At 31.3% G+C, this 16,620-nt stretch overlaps 1 long non-coding RNA gene across 1 annotated transcript; it reads left to right on the forward strand.

The window, feature by feature from the left end:
- The first annotated feature begins 4,501 nt into the window (after nt 1–4,501).
- On the forward strand, nt 4,502–11,774 carry LOC139511900 (uncharacterized). Its single transcript, XR_011662113.1, has 3 exons — nt 4,502–4,599; nt 10,563–10,612; nt 11,674–11,774. It is a non-coding gene; the product is annotated as an uncharacterized lncRNA (long non-coding RNA).
- The last annotated feature ends 4,846 nt before the right edge of the window (nt 11,775–16,620 follow it).

Here is a 16,620-nt window from a genome sequence, read left to right on the forward strand (position 1 = left end):
AAATTAGAATGAATTTGGGGAATGTGCCAAAAAGACAACAACCCGACCAAAAAACAGAGAACAGCTAAAGGCCACCAAATGGTCTTCAATGCAGCGAGAAACTCATACACATGGAGGCTTGCTTCAATTGACCACTAAACAAAAGTTACCAGTTCAGTGATTATAAACTTCATAGTCATACTAAACTTAAGTTAGAATTATACACAAGAATCTATAATTGAAAATCATACAAGACTAACAAAGGCCAGATGATCCTGGCTTGGGATCCTAGAGAATTTAAGCATTAATTATAATGGCCACAATGAAAATGGACAAAAGTAATACATAAAGATTTTAGACATGAAGCTTTTTTGCTACATTGTATATGTCAAAATTTTAAAGGAATATTATACCTATTTGTATTTGTTTTTATTTCAGCTTGATTCTAATCTTTGGCAATGGCTAATACAAGAAGAGGCAAGGCATACATGTATATTTAAAATTCATGATTCTCTGTAGCAATTGAATTGTCTATATACCACAATAGTTCCACAACAGCAATGAAACTCTTGACTACTATGATGTTATGGAGATATTTACATATACCTACATGTACATCCACATATATGCTCAATTTTGAAAATTGATAATTTTTATGCCGATACTTATGCACTGTAAGGTCGTTTGCTTTTTTCTATATACTAGATTTATTAATAAAAATAACATTGGACAAGACATATATATATATAATATATACTGATGATATTTTAAAGTTCATACTCTTCATTTAATACATGATAAAAACATCTTTTCTGTTTAATGGTTGATTATTAAAGAAGAAAAACTATAATTTAATTATCGCATATTATTCCTTAACATTCGTTATGTGTGTGGTCCTTGAGAAAGACCAAGTTTGTTTTTAATGGGAATTTAATTTCATCCATTATTCTATATTCTTTTTTTTTGTTTATTTCATGCCTTAACTATGGACGAAGAGCGCTAAGAATGGTATTCATCTACGAAAGAACTTTCCCCATTGAAGGACATGTGCAATAAAGCGTGATATCAACAACTTACATATACATTTGTCAGCGGTATGCCATAAGTCCGATAATACAAACATAAAAAATAAAAAAAGATCAGATTTTGTCGAATCAATCTGAACGAGGACAATATGATTCATGCATCTTTGGCACAAGTTAGTTCAATTGTTATCAATAAAGAAAGTCTACCATGCGTGTGTTGAGAAAATATCGGATGTATATTGTTTAAATGCGTTCATTTAAAAAATTTATAGATGTTATATATAATATGTGAACATTAATTTTGATACTTCTCTATTTAATGACGGCATTGTTTACACTTATGTGATTAGTTTTGCTTCCAAAACCAATTAGGACATTTGAAAGATGTAACCAAAGACCATTTGAATTTTAGCAATGGCCTTAAAACTGCTTATAAGCATACAATACTACTGAAAAGTAAAATCACAAGAACACTTACTCCGAGGAAAATTCAAAACGGAAAGTCCCTAATCAAATGGCAAAATCAAATGACAAAACACACCAAACGAATGGACAACAACTGTCATATTCATGACTTGCTACAGGCATTTTCAAATGTAGAAAATGGTGGATTAAAATTGTTTATATAGCGCTAAACCTCTCACTTATATGACAGTCGCATCAAATTCCATTATATTTACAACGATGCGTGAACAAATCAGACATGATAGGTAAAGTTGTCAAAATATGGGTAGAATTGATAGCATTTGTTCATTTATGTTCATAAGAAAAACACAGCATTTCAAATTTTACATTGACATACACTTTTGGTTTTAACTAACTTCTGAATGTGTATTTTGACATAAATGCTGTTTAAACTTGAATAATAAGTTTTAAAGTTCGTATTTTCTTAATTTTATGTTGACGAGAACAACATTTCCGCATGGAATGTCTGCATGTTTATAATTCATATTAGACAATATCTCTATTTGATATAAGAAACGATTTTATCGATTCGGAGACTGTATATGTGGATTCTAAACATCTCTACAGATCTTCTGGATGACTGAAATATATTTATCTTTTCTAGAAATAATCCTATAATATCCTTTTATTTAACTTTTATACCACCATTCCTCATATGAAATTGCAAAATCATCTAAACGAAATAATCCACTTTACTTTTCAATAGAAAATTGGTAGCAAACGCTATAAAAGAGAGGAGAAAGATACCAAAGGGACATTCAAACTCATAATTAAAAAAACAATTACAACGCCATGTCTAAAAAAGAATAAAGGACCAATAGACAAAGAATAGTACACAAAACACAACATAAAAAATAAAGACTGAACAACTCGAACACCACTAAAACCTATAAATGTATTTCTTTTGGGATAGCATAATTTATTAATATTTAACACAAAGGTTACACCGAGGAACAATGAGCAGTATCGTCTGGAATGTATTTTTGACAACATATTAGTTAGCAGTGAGACCTTGCCATGAATTTTTCGGCATTCCTACGGGAACGAAGTGTGCACCTTTTCTAGATAATTTCTATTTATTTTCATATGAGTCGGAGTGTCATTAGACATTTGTTAAAAACAAGAAGATCATAGAATCGAAAGCATTTAATTTAACTTACAGATATATGGATGATGTTGTTTCCATTAACTATTCAAACTTTTCTAATTTGTTTTCATTATAGTTAATCAAGAACTAAAAATTATAGAAACAACAGACTCGACCTCCTCCGCTTTATTTTTCGACTTTTACTTCGAACTTTAGATAAGCGGTCATATCAGAATCAGTACCAGAATCTAAGACAAACGAGATGATTTTTAAATTGAAATTACAAATTTCACCCACATAATATACCAATTTCATCTGCATATATAATTTACATTTCCAATTGCATTTGGTATTTAAGACTTTATAAACGTCACACTCCAGTGTCTGAGCAGAAAGTTAATTACCTAGGTTATGTCAAAGAACGTCTTTTCTATATATACATTTGATACTAAGACCTTGTTGATAAACATTCAGTATCAACCTCACTATTAATAAATGATGGTCTTGAAATTAGATTCTAGACTGACGTTGTTTATCATATAAATTACGTGTTCTATTATTTTTATTTGTCTATGTCTATTTAACTTTTACTAATAGATTGAACACGGTTGAATTTGATCAATTTACATTGTAGTTATATATTTTTGGGACTTTGTTATTATGTAACATTGTCCTTCGCTTAATTACAGTTACAAATTTGACTTAAATCTAGCTTTTAAGTACAACTAAAAAACTTCTTTCTCATTCATTTGACACTCCCTTCCCCCCCCCAAAAAAACAAATCCTGGACAATATTTTGAAAAACTCGCACGTTCATAATAAAACAGTTGCTTTCGAAAAATTACGCATTATATAAAACACTGAATTTTTAGAGAACTACAAATACCTTGTGCGTCGTTTGTGCTGAAAACGTGTATATCATTCCAAATAAGACGCAAAGTCACGAATAAAACGATTGTACTCGCAAAATAGCAATAAACCGATCTTATCGCATGTAATTCCACTCGATAAAAGTGGACCGATTCACAAAAAAAACCTTTCACTTAACTGTTCTCCTCCTAACTGCTACTAACTGGTATGCACTGACTGTGCGCTAAGGGCCCCCACATTTCATGCTTTAATAAAAAATGATTAGCAAATAAAAATTGATAGCGATACGTAGCTTCTTTGATTTGTATCTTACCGGAACATCACATTACATTCGTTTTAACTGGCAAACGGAATGTTTTATGTTGAAGTGAATACAAGAATAAAAATCATTTGCGAAATAACACAGCACTTCATAATAATGTATCAGCGCCCTCTGGTGAGTTTTCATTTGACCAAGTCAATGGCCAAAAATAATAATCACTGATATTTTGTTTTAAAATAGCAAACTTAAACACACTTATTTTGAAGATAACATGTTAAGATTCATACAAACATTGGATGTTTGTAAAACGCAGAATTGTCGGAAGAGTTTTTTTTTACTTGGTCATCTTGTGTATGAGTTGCGTTTGTTTTCTCTTGATGTAAGCACGTTTTATATTTTTTCTTATTTTAAATTATTAAAATTTGATGAAATTAATTTTTCAGACAAAAATGAATACGTGTGTTTAGATCATCTAAATTCATCAATAGATCTTCTTAAAGTGAAAACGCTCCACAAAATAAACATAACAAAAAACACAAGAAACCTAGTATGACAAATCTTTTTACTGTAACTAAGTTGATGAACATCTAACAAGAAATGACCATAAACCATTTGTTTAAATGTGTTTTGGTATCAACAATATATAGTGAACATTTCGACGAATAATTATTTTTATGAGAATAATATACGGGATGTAATTCTAATATAGTGACCTATTTCAACCTTGAATTATCGACAATGTTTCCTGAATATTTTTAAAAGCCATATTAGATATTGGTTATATTTCCTTGTACGGATTTTGTGTGATATGGTTCATCAAAGATGCCAGGATTGCTTGTAATATTGATATTTAGTGTAACCAATGGTTTGGGGGAGTTTGACCGACATACGTGCTACAACGGTAGCTTAAGGTTTGTAATAACTTAAGAAAAAGGTTCACGTGAAAATTGTTTTTGAAAAAAAATGACTATTATTATCATAATAAACAGTTACTAGTTAAATTGGCCCATCAAAATATAGAATATAAAATTGAGAATGGAAATGGGGAATGTGTCAAAGAGACAGAAACCTAACCATATAACAGACAACAGCAGAAGGTCATCAATAGGTCTTCAATGCAGCGAGAAATTCCCGCACTCGGAGGCGTCCTTCAGCTGGCCCCTAAATACATATATATATACTAGTTCAGTGGTATTGAACGCCATACTAAACTCCAAATTATACACAAGAAACTAAAGTTAAAAATAATACAAGACTAACAAAGGCCAGAAGTTCCTGACTTGGAACAGGCGCAAACATAGAATACAATAGAAAGTTTAATTTTAAATCGTGTTGCATGACATATAATTCATTTTGTATAACCATGTTTCAAAAACCGTAAATATTCGTATTTAGATGTAAAAAAAAATTGAAGAAATAAAGGATATTTCAAGAGGAAAAGGTGTCTTTTTATAGTACAAAATTAGCTATTTGACAATATCAGATTTCTAAAACAAAAAAAATCAAAGATACAAAGTAGTGCATGTATTTCTTTCTCTGAATCATTGTATCATTTTTGAATGAATATGATATATCTCCAATCACTTCAGTGGTAAGGGTCGCATTGAAATTGTAGTTATGTTTGTGCTATGCATGTCGTTACGATAGGAATGCCCTACCTTTACATTGAGGTGATGCAAAAACCAAATGAGAAATTTTCTGGTTTTGCATATTGCATGTGAGAATGAATATTGGAAAGAATAAATTGACAAACCATGTTCATTCTTTTATAATTCTTATATATTTGGCATATTAGGGAATACGTTGATATGATTGGTTGGGAGGACTTCCGAAAGTTGATCTTGGCGTTGGTTATTTTTCGATATACGACGTTGATCGAACTTCTTTTCGTAACCAATGTAAACAAGATGGCGGCGATAATACCACAGACGTTAACAAAATTTATTTCACTGCACGTTAATCGTTAAATATAATAACCAAAACAAAAAGATTCGTTTGAATGTTAATAAGAATTTTTGTAGGTTTTTTTTTATCAGATTGCAAATTTCAAGGAGTACATAACATTGCATAAGCCAACAAATAAATGCATGCGACAGGCCTATTCATAGACATAAATATATAACTTACTTACTTAGGTTACGAGTGGTGAAACATCTTTTCTCTATTTTCAATTTTTAATTGTTTTCTCCTTGGTTTTGATTGTTATTATCTTAAAGAATTATAAGGACTCAACGCCTTTTTAAAGCAATTTTTTGGTGTATAAACTTGACCAAATCACTCACAAACTTATCATAAAAGTCTACGGTAAAATACGAAGGGGTACAATAAATGATCCACGTATTAGAGATGACCAGGAGTTTGACGAACGAACCTATCTCGACGAACGAACGTATTAGGAGCGGTAATTGTATGTTTATAAACGTACTTAAAACTAAAAGGTGTTGTTATGTAATGGTTAATATGTTTGAATTGTATTCGGATGCAATCACGATAATAGAGAGAAATGCATTAAATATACCAATTTTAAATGGTTTTCATGATTTATCGATAAAAGATGTATAAAAGTGTTACGTATGTTACGATATCATATACATGTAGTTTTTATTATTGTTGAACGCATGATGAAATGTACATCACGCACAGGCGTATTCGAGTGCACCGACAACTTTTACTTTACTCATACAGATATGAATACATAATTTAGATGCTCTGAAAGTCAAACAATATGTAACTGTGATGTTGTGGGATCGTTTCTTTATCTGTCTTTTAAATTGGGTATTCAAGTTTAATATGTTTTATATGTTTTATATGTTTGTTGTTCTTTGATAGTAATCTCATCAATCAGTTTATATATAAAAAATATATCGGTTTTTTTTTAACCCGTTCAAAAATGATTTTTTTTTAAAGAGGAAAAGGGGGGGGGCAGTATGTTAAATGTTGTCCTGCATTTCTTTTAGTGAAATCTCTGTCCTTTTTATTTTTCACTCTATTCGGTCCTGCCTTTCTATATAAGTTTGTCCTGACTTTTTTATTACATAAATTGTCAGCCGCCTTTTTTTACTCCACATTCATGTCCTGCTTTTGGTGGTGGTCTTTTATCATACCTGTCAAACTCTGACGAAGCAATCTGTTTAGTGTTAAACTGGTCATCAGATTTCATACAAGGCTTACTTGGTCCATTAACAATGCAAATGACGACATTGAAGATCACTTTCAAACCACACAACAAATTTATAAGATAAATGCAGATACTAATATATATATTTATAAGATAAATGCAGATACTAATATATATCATTATTATTGCAAAAAAATATATATTTCTTATTTTTTTTTTATCTCTTATGAAAAATACCATACATTATAGCCAAGGCTCCGTGTTGAAGGCCGTACTTTGACCCATAATAAAAGTAGGGTAGTATACCTTACATAATAATGACTTCATTGTTTAGCCAACAAGCAAGCTAACCAAAGATTCTACTGTTACCTACACACTCAATGCAATCGGCTGTAATTCTGTTAAATTATCACAAAATAACAATACAAAAAATAATCAAAATGGTCCCTTGAAATTGCAAGCCTTATTGTGATTTTCTGACATAATCTCCATTCACCATTAGGCAAAAACCTGGACCGCTGTTACAAAATAAAATCAGCAAAAAATATTTCTAAATAAAATTCAGAATGGAAATGGGGAATATGTCAAAAAGACAACAACCCGACCAAAGAGCAGATAACAGCCGAAGGCCACTAAAGGTCTTCAACTCCGCGAGAAATCCCGCATTCAGAGGTGGGCCTCAGCTGGCCCCTCACTGAAATTATGCACTATTTCAGTGAAAATGGAAGTCATACTAGACTCCAACACATATAAATGAACTAAAATTAAAAATACATACACGACTAACAAAGGCCAGAGACTTGGGATAGGCGCAAACATGCAGCTAGGTTAAACATGTTTTGTGAGATCTCAACCCTACTTTATACGTCTAGCCAATGTAGTTTTGTTGAAATGGTCGTCGTGGAAGGAAATTTTGTTTAAGAATTTTAGTTATGATCCTGGACACCAATGGTAGAACTAACGGAAATACAATAAACGATTCAAAATCAGATTGAGGCATGGAGTACAAATGTATGTCATTCATAAATTGTATCCCCTCCCTTCATGCAAACGAAGTTTTGTGTATATAGGATAGGAATCATCCCGCCCCGTATGTCTGTCGGTTTGTGTATCTGTTTTTCCCTTCCAACTGCCTGTGTATTTTGTCTAAACTTTATACAGCTCCTGACAATGATGTGAAACTTCAATGTAGATAGGATGTTCCGGTGCATTGAGATCTCTGGGAGTCCCTTTGGAATTAAAAAGTTTGAATGTATATATTATGCAACTTGTCACAGATACTCCAAAGTTCCAAAGACCAGTTACTTTGGGAAAATAAGTGTTAGTGCATTTTGGAATTTTACTCTTTCCAATATAAACCTTAGCATCGCAACTCCTTAAAATTGATTTCAGATACACGTGTAAGTTGGTGGATCGGTAGATCCTCGTTTACACACCTCCATGAAGGAATTATATTGCAGTCCATCAATTTTCCCAAAGTAACTTATCTTCACTTTGGAGTTTCGGCGAGAAAAAAATGTATTTTGGTTCTTCCCAATAATAAGCCTTTCAAGTCTATAGGTCATTAGTTTTGACGTTTGAAATGTGGAAGGATTTCGTTTAGTAATATACCCATTAATTTAGTGTAGCAAAATATGGGGAAAAAAACTTAATTTCCGGTAATTACACGTTTACTATAATAAAAAAAAAAAGAGCTTTGTCCTAAATTGTCGATTTTCACATGAAACCATAGCAGTTGGACAAATGTCACACACTGTAATTGTCTCAAGAATGTCTAAACCAGCATTTCAAAATGTCTATTTTTCTTTTTATCTTTTTATACCATAATGTGATACTCAGCCAGTTGAAATATACTTTAGGTCCATCTGTGAGCGTGGGTTGGATGATCTGGTCCAATTTTTCTAGGGTTATATCCCTTAGTACTCAAAGATTGAACCCTCACCAGGATGCACCTCCTATGACGTGGTATATTGGATAGCAGTCTGTGAACTCATTTATATTCGTATAAATTTGCAATTATAATGCATAAACTAATTAAATGAGCGGAAAATGTAATAACCATACGAGATGCAACTGCACTTTGATTAAAAGTATCAATACACTAGTAATAAACTTCAATATCCATTTTTGTAGCATCCCCTTTTACGACATGCAAAACATTTAAAAAATTAAAACTTGTTTCTTTGATTTGATCAGGGTTCCTTGTAATCAGCCTTATCTAGCTTGTCTGGGGGCAAAAGAAGCCAACGAAGATAGATAAATTTCGGAAAATAAAACAAGATTTAAAAATTAAAATTAAAAAAAAATTATATCAATATGGTAAACTTTGATATCTATGCTTTCACCCTTTATATCCCCCCCCCCCCCCCAAAAAAACATTTTTGGGGCCTCAAATTTTAAAACAGAGTCTTGAATATCGAGTGCACCTTTTTCTATTGTAGCAAACATTAAATTATTAATGATTGGAGTAAGCTTATAATCAGGTAATATTTCTTTAAACTACATGCAGAACCATGCAATTTCTTTCACTTCGACGATTTTATGTTGGATTAATTCATTAAGATGTATAAACTGCCGCTCCCGCTTCGTACGATTCGTCAAGTTACGCTTTCGTACGTTCGTTCGTCAATATCCTGGTCATCTCTATTACACCTAACAAAATCAACCATATTGAACGGAAAAAATATATAAACCGAACATAATATTAGAATTTATGATTTAGCATAAATTCGGTTATTAGTGTAAGCATAGATTACTTGTGTTATTAGCTGTTTCACCTCTATTAAATGTCGGCTGTCAGATGTATGTTTGTCAATGCGCAATATGACTGCGCACGCGATCTTTTTCATTCCGTCATTTGAAAGAAACAGACGGAATAGTTTTTGGTGATTTAAAGATGAACCGTCAACTAAGCAGTATATGTGGAACATCAGATTAATATCTACAATGTAGTGATCCGTAGTTTGCTAGTATAGCTATGCCATCTCAACGTGTGTTGTGTTTTAAGACTATTTATTTTTAGACATTTATATATCCAGTAATCTGTGACTTCGTTCGTACATGTATCATGTAAGAACAATTTTTGTATGTGCCGGTTTATATGAACATTCCGTAGTGACATTTAGTTATGGGTACATTTCGCTGCGTTTCCTTTAAATATGCGTCATTTTGGCGTCATATTTCATTTAGCATCCAAAACATTTGATATTGTGGGTCTCTGTATCCCAGGACCACCACACAAAAATTTACGAATCTCTGTATCCCAGGATTCATTTAATTAGATGCTTCATTTATTGTAAATAATTAGTTATCTAGTTAGTTATCTAGTTATCTATTTGTAGTCTGCCAATATGAAAGGTGACTACGTTTAATTTATTATCTATTTACTATTTATATATCTTAATTGTTAGTCTATTTAGTTATCTAGTTATCGTGTCGTAGTTTGCCAATATGAAAGATGACTACGTTCATTCAAATATCTATTTACTATACATATATATATATCTTAACTGTTTACCTACTTATATGTGTTTATAATTTTATAATAAAGCTGTGGCCAAATACTGCCAAAACCGTGTTTCTAGTCATTGCGCATCAATAATAACCTGTAGAACCTTTTATTTCACACTCTCTGCTTACAGAAAAAATTATGACTTATACCACTTAATTAAAATATCTCATTTAACATGTTTGGATGAGATTTTAGCTTTTTATGATATTGTTGGTAATCATTCTGATGATTGATTTATTTTACAGCGAATATTATTGCTGTTCAAATTATCATGAAGTCAATGGCATCTGCGTTGGTGAGTAGTATCATGTTTTTATTGTTTTTAATTAAATTTATTTACTCCTCACATTCACATTTTGTTGTTTGAATAAGTACAGAAAACAGTGCAAGATATTTTTGGAAAACAGTATAACATCTTCTGTCCTGGAATATTACGATATTATAATATGTAAAAAAACAATGAAAAATAAATAACACTTTATTTTTTCTAAATTCTTCAAATATTTTATTTCAACCATGCAAGTATTAAGTTAATTTTATACCCTCTGTTCCATATATTGTAAATGCTTTCCAGTCTCCAATAAGTTTCTCAAAACTTCTCAAAACACTGAAAACATTCAACATTTATAAATAAAGTTTCTTTAATTACAGCGAAATGGTGTGCGTTTCAGTTGGTACAAACAGTATCTCGTAATTCTTAATATTTGCCTAAATCATAAATGTTTAAAGATGTCTCCAAAATGTCTATTGCAAAGATTTCTTTAAAATTAAAATATTCGTTAAAAAATTAATGCAAACTACATTGTACATATGAGATGTTGTGAATGTTTGGAAAATGGTTGCTAATTCTTTTGACAGAATGATCAGGCTATTTTTAAATTAAAAAAAAAAATTAACATTAGTACTTTGATCCCGTGAAAAAACAAGTACAGAGGAAATTGGTCATCTCACTTAATATCCGGTTTATTTCTATATGATACAGAGGGGGAAACACAAATAATGATTATATATATGTGTGTATAGATTTGCATCACAATTATATCAAAACAAACAAAACAAAAAATGCATAAAACAAAACAAAAACAAAAACAAAAACAAAATATTAAAAAAAAGACAAAAGACAAAACAATTTAGAAATATTTTAAAGTAACAGCATTGCAATACTTGAAGGCAACAGTGGATATCGCTGTTCAATAGTCATAAATCGATAAAGCGAACACAAATCCGGAACACAAACAAAACATCATATTCAGTGAAAAATGTTAATTCAAACTCTTGTATTTAAACAGAAATATTACTACAACATTTACAAGTTGTGTAAAAGCTTTAATTAAAAACGAGAAAGATGTATTTTAGAATGTGACGTTGGATTCCAATCTAGAAAAGGCCACCGATGTACAGCATGTACATTTAATCATTTTGGTAAAGGCTGTACTTTTGAATGTAATTGCAAAGAATTACAAAGGTGAGAAAAAAGTTTTAATTATTCTTAATCATAATTCAGTGCGAATATTTGAAAAGAAAATTGCGTTAGTGATCCCAATGTCTAGATTTTTTTTTTCTAGACTTGTTGGCATCTATATCTTTCTTTTTTGCGTATGTGTTCGTCCATTGTTAAATATCGATATATATATATATAACAATTAGATTTAATTAAAGGTTTAAAACAGATGACATAATTACATTATCAATTCAAAAAATCTTTGAATAACCTTCATTAGTAACGTTCTCAATGAAAGGTTGGAAGGCTCTAATCATAAAATATTGAGACACCGAAAACCATCCAGTTTAAATAGAACGTTGTTGATCACATCAACCCAACTTTGTCCGTTGGAGTGGTGATATATATTTTTAATATCACAAAGCTGGAAATTTCAACTTCCTCAAAATATATCATTCAAATCATACCAGTTGACGATGACGAGGATAATAGTTAATATGATGATCAAGTGGCTGTTCGTTTAACGTCTAGTGGTTAATTAAATACATATTCAGGACAAGAATATATATTAATGGGATATTAATATGTATTCTGTAAGTACTATAAAAGGTTTATGAAAGACCTCAAACCATAATCAGTGAAGTCACAAACGTCACGAATGATAACGAAAAAAGTTAGTTCAGTAAGAAGACTTTAAACTTTAAATTTTCCTTATTTTGTTCCTGACTAAAATGTTGTTTTTTTTTATCATTTTATAGCTGTGATAACATCAGAGGATGCGTTGATGTTGATATATCAAGTATGTTGTTAACTTTTTTAAATGTGTGTACAATTATTTAGGCACGTTATTTTGCTTACGCCAATGAGGCAGAGATAAAAGAAATCACATACATTCATCGGTTAGTAAACAATCTCCAATAGTGAATCGATTCAATAGATTTTTTCAAAGATCTACAAGCCCGATTTCCATCATATTGACAAAAGGTATTTTTAAGTATTTATACAAATTTCGGTTAAACATACATTTGTAGATATATTAAGAGTGAAGAGCATAGTTCGGGGGGGGGAATAAATCATAATAAATAAGTCAAAAAAAGAACAGGAGTGTCCGTTTTTATTATGATTTCTTATGGCCACTTACCGTCTCTTAGAATCTTTATTCCTTTGAAAACCATTGAGATCACCCTAATTTATATCTATGTTTCTGAATTCAAAAATTAAAGATAGAATGGCAACCAATAGATAGTTTTCAAATGTACCAGGTTTATAATTTAATACACGAGACGCGCGTTTCGTCTTCATAACACTCACTAGTGACGCTCAGATCAAACAAGTTATAATGCAAAAAAACTTCATACTTTTGTATGAAATATAAAAGTGTGTCAGAAATCATATCTGATATTCTTCCTAAGTCATAACACCCTTCCATAATTACCGAACTGTACAAAGAAATAACACGACGGGTGACGTATACGGTGCAGGAAATGCTTACCCTTCCACAGCACCTGATTTCACTCCCGGTTTTAAGTGGAGTTCGTGTTATTTATTATTTATAACTGTTGATGTAAATGTCCTTTGGTTTTTTGAGTCTTTGTTTACTCCTTGGTTTTGATTGTTATTGTCTTTGTAGACAAAAATTTATAAAAATTACAATATGATTGATATTTCTGTCAACACCGAAGTGCAGACTGTTGGTCTAACGTCCGCCAGAAGTGGCATCGACCCAGTGGTGTAAATAGTCATCAAGGGTACCAGGCTTATGATTCAATACGTCAGACGCGCATTTCGTCTTCATAAGACTCATCAGTGACGCTCAGATCAAAATAGATATAATCCAAACAAGTACAAAGTTGAAGAGCCCTGAGGAACCAAAATGTCCATAAAGTTGTGCCTAACACGGCTAAGGTAATCTAAAAACGATTAGCAAAAACCTTCTATTGTCAACTTTGACTAAGATTTTTCATTACCTAATTAACAGAATATCGTCCAAATTAAACTTTGACTAAGATTTTTCATTACCTAATTAACAGAATATCGTCCAAATTAAACTTATAAATCATGTATACATTCAATCAAAAGTTTCAAAGGTTGCAAAGGAAAATCAAAATTGTGTCAATAAATAGCGTTTTGCATCTTAATACAGACAAAATGAGTTAACAACTTTATAATTCTGCTCACATTTACACATTTGAATTATGTATCCAAGTTTTTTTTCAATTTCTATGAACTTGTAACAAAATGAAAACCATACCAAAGTAGTATAGAGAAGCTCTGAAATCGTACACCAAACACACATGCATCGGCAAAATAAAATCAAAATATATATTGGAATGTCTAAATGATGTCAGGTTGAAAGTGTGAGTAAACAAAAAATTAAAAACCTTATGGAGTTCTAACAATTTACATGCTGTTGAAAGATATAGCTTGGTTTGAAAAGACACACATATGTCCTTTCCATTATCTTTCAGAGCGTAGGGGAGCAATTGATTCATTGCAGATGAAATAAACACTCTTTGGTACTTTTTTGTAAAGAAATTGTGTCTTTTGATTTCATAGATAGTATTGACCGTCTTATTTGTTTTCGTAGATAGTATTATTATGAGTTGGACCGTTAGTTTTCCTGTTTGAAATGTTTCACATGTTAAATATTGATGCCTTTCATATGCGACTACCGTATTTTCGCGGGTTGTAAATGTTTGCTAATTTTCGCGGATAGAACAAAATCGTCAAAATGAATTCCGCCAATTCAAAAGGGAACATGCAGGTATTGATAAAAGTCTTGAATCCGCCAAAAAAAAAAAAAAAAACGCCAAAATTTTTCGTATGTAAACCTTATTCAACGATAATCGCGAAATGTTACACCCGTGAAAGTAACCCGCTACACGGTATATAAAATGGGTTTGTCACATAGTTAATGTGACTTATAAAATACATTTATCAACGTCAATTTCGTGTCCGATTCGCTTTTTTCGGAATAACCGCAACAGGAAAGCTCAAACGTTAACATTTAAAAGCCAGGAATGCATACATATGTCATTTAAAGGTAAATGATCAAAAATTACCTTATCCAAATTCATCCAATGTCAATTTTACCTCAGGAAATTGTAAATTTTGTTTCTGAACAATTTCATAATTTATAATGGCATATTTTAAATACATCATGCAAGTAAAGATGCACTGACTACTGAGCTGGTGATACCCTCTGTAATTAAGAGTCCACCAACAGTGGTGTCCAACCAGTGCTAGTGAATGACATAACCAGTCTAAAAACCATGTGCATCCGAAGCAATTTTCACGATTTACATTCAACCGACCAGGAACGCACAAACCTAAATATTACAAAGCCAGCGATGCGTAAACATACTGCAATGTTAAGAGTTATATCCCATCAAAAGACCTTTGTAGACTAGCCAAATTCGTCTGATGTCAACTTTCAATTTACTTAGGGAGTTGTTATCTTAGTTTCTTGATAAAAAAAATAGGAACGGAAAATTTTGAAATGTACATTTGATTACTCAGCCAAACACGTTCCACTGCATATGACATGTAGGACTTATTTCTTAGTGCAAATGTATTTCATCCATAAAAAGTACTTTTGTAGCAACATATATACCAAATGAAGTGACTTTCATCAAAATTTGGACAACGGTACGAAAGACTGATGGTAAGTGTTAATGTGAATCCCTTCAAAGTTATTGATATGAAATTTTGTTAAGAAAAACACCCTCTGAAAGATATCTATACTATTAAATAAGAAGACCTCATTTTGTGTGTCGCTTCTTTTCCTTTCAACTATGAATTAATCATTATGCCTTTGTTTCCTATAGGTACCATGCATATCATTTGTCATCCTCGCTTATGATTATTCTGTTTGTAGATATAAGAAGATGTGGTATGAGTGCCAATGAGACAACTCGCCATCCAAGTCACAATTTATAAAAGTAAACCATATCACAATAGGTAAAAAAAACACATTCAAACGTGTAAACCAACGGTCTAATATATATAAAAACGAGAAACGAGAAACACTTATGAACCACTTCAATGAACGACAACTGCTGATAAAAGGATTCCTGACTTAGGATAGATGCAAACAATTGCAGCAGGTTTAAACGTTTTACTGATACCAAATCTTCACCCTTATCTGTAACATAAGTGTAACTTAACAAAATAGAAAGACACACTATAAATTACCAAGTGAATAGCTTAACGCAATCAAAAGAGTATTTGATTGAGGGGTCGAAAATAAAGGCGTCTGCATATTGTTTCCGTCATCGGACGGAATTTTAAGAAATAGACATGACGTCCGTCTAGGAGTCGATCTGTATAGAATTACACATAATTTTCAAAGGTACTTGGGCACAAGACAATTATTTTTGCTTTTTGAGTATATTATGAACATACATATTACAAATAATGTGTATTTGCTATTTACTATCACTTCAAAGTTTACTATCAACGGCGGTTATATATTAGATAACGATTATAGTATATGTCTGTTCATAGTATACACAAAAGCGTGAAAATTTTGAAATAAATAGAAAATAAAAAAAATACTGATTTTGAAAATAAACGGAAGGGCTTAAAAAAATATCCTGTCCCCAAGTACCCATGACTTATGATACCTTTTCTGAAATTCTCCAGCCATTTAATCTTTTACCAAAATTTCTTCCTACAACTGTTTACATGCTTTAAACCACGATTTCGCGGGTGTGTTCTAGTTGATATAATTTTTGAAATGTATATTATTCTTTATTCAATCTAGGATAAAGCCTCTTTTTTTTAATACATAATACTTTAAAAAAGAAAATAAGAATATCCTAAAATTATGAAAATGTAATAATATTGTAAAAGAGATGCAA

This window comes from Mytilus edulis, chromosome 2 (genome assembly GCF_963676685.1).
Source record: "Mytilus edulis chromosome 2, xbMytEdul2.2, whole genome shotgun sequence".
NCBI classification, from domain to species: domain Eukaryota; kingdom Metazoa; phylum Mollusca; class Bivalvia; order Mytilida; family Mytilidae; genus Mytilus; species Mytilus edulis.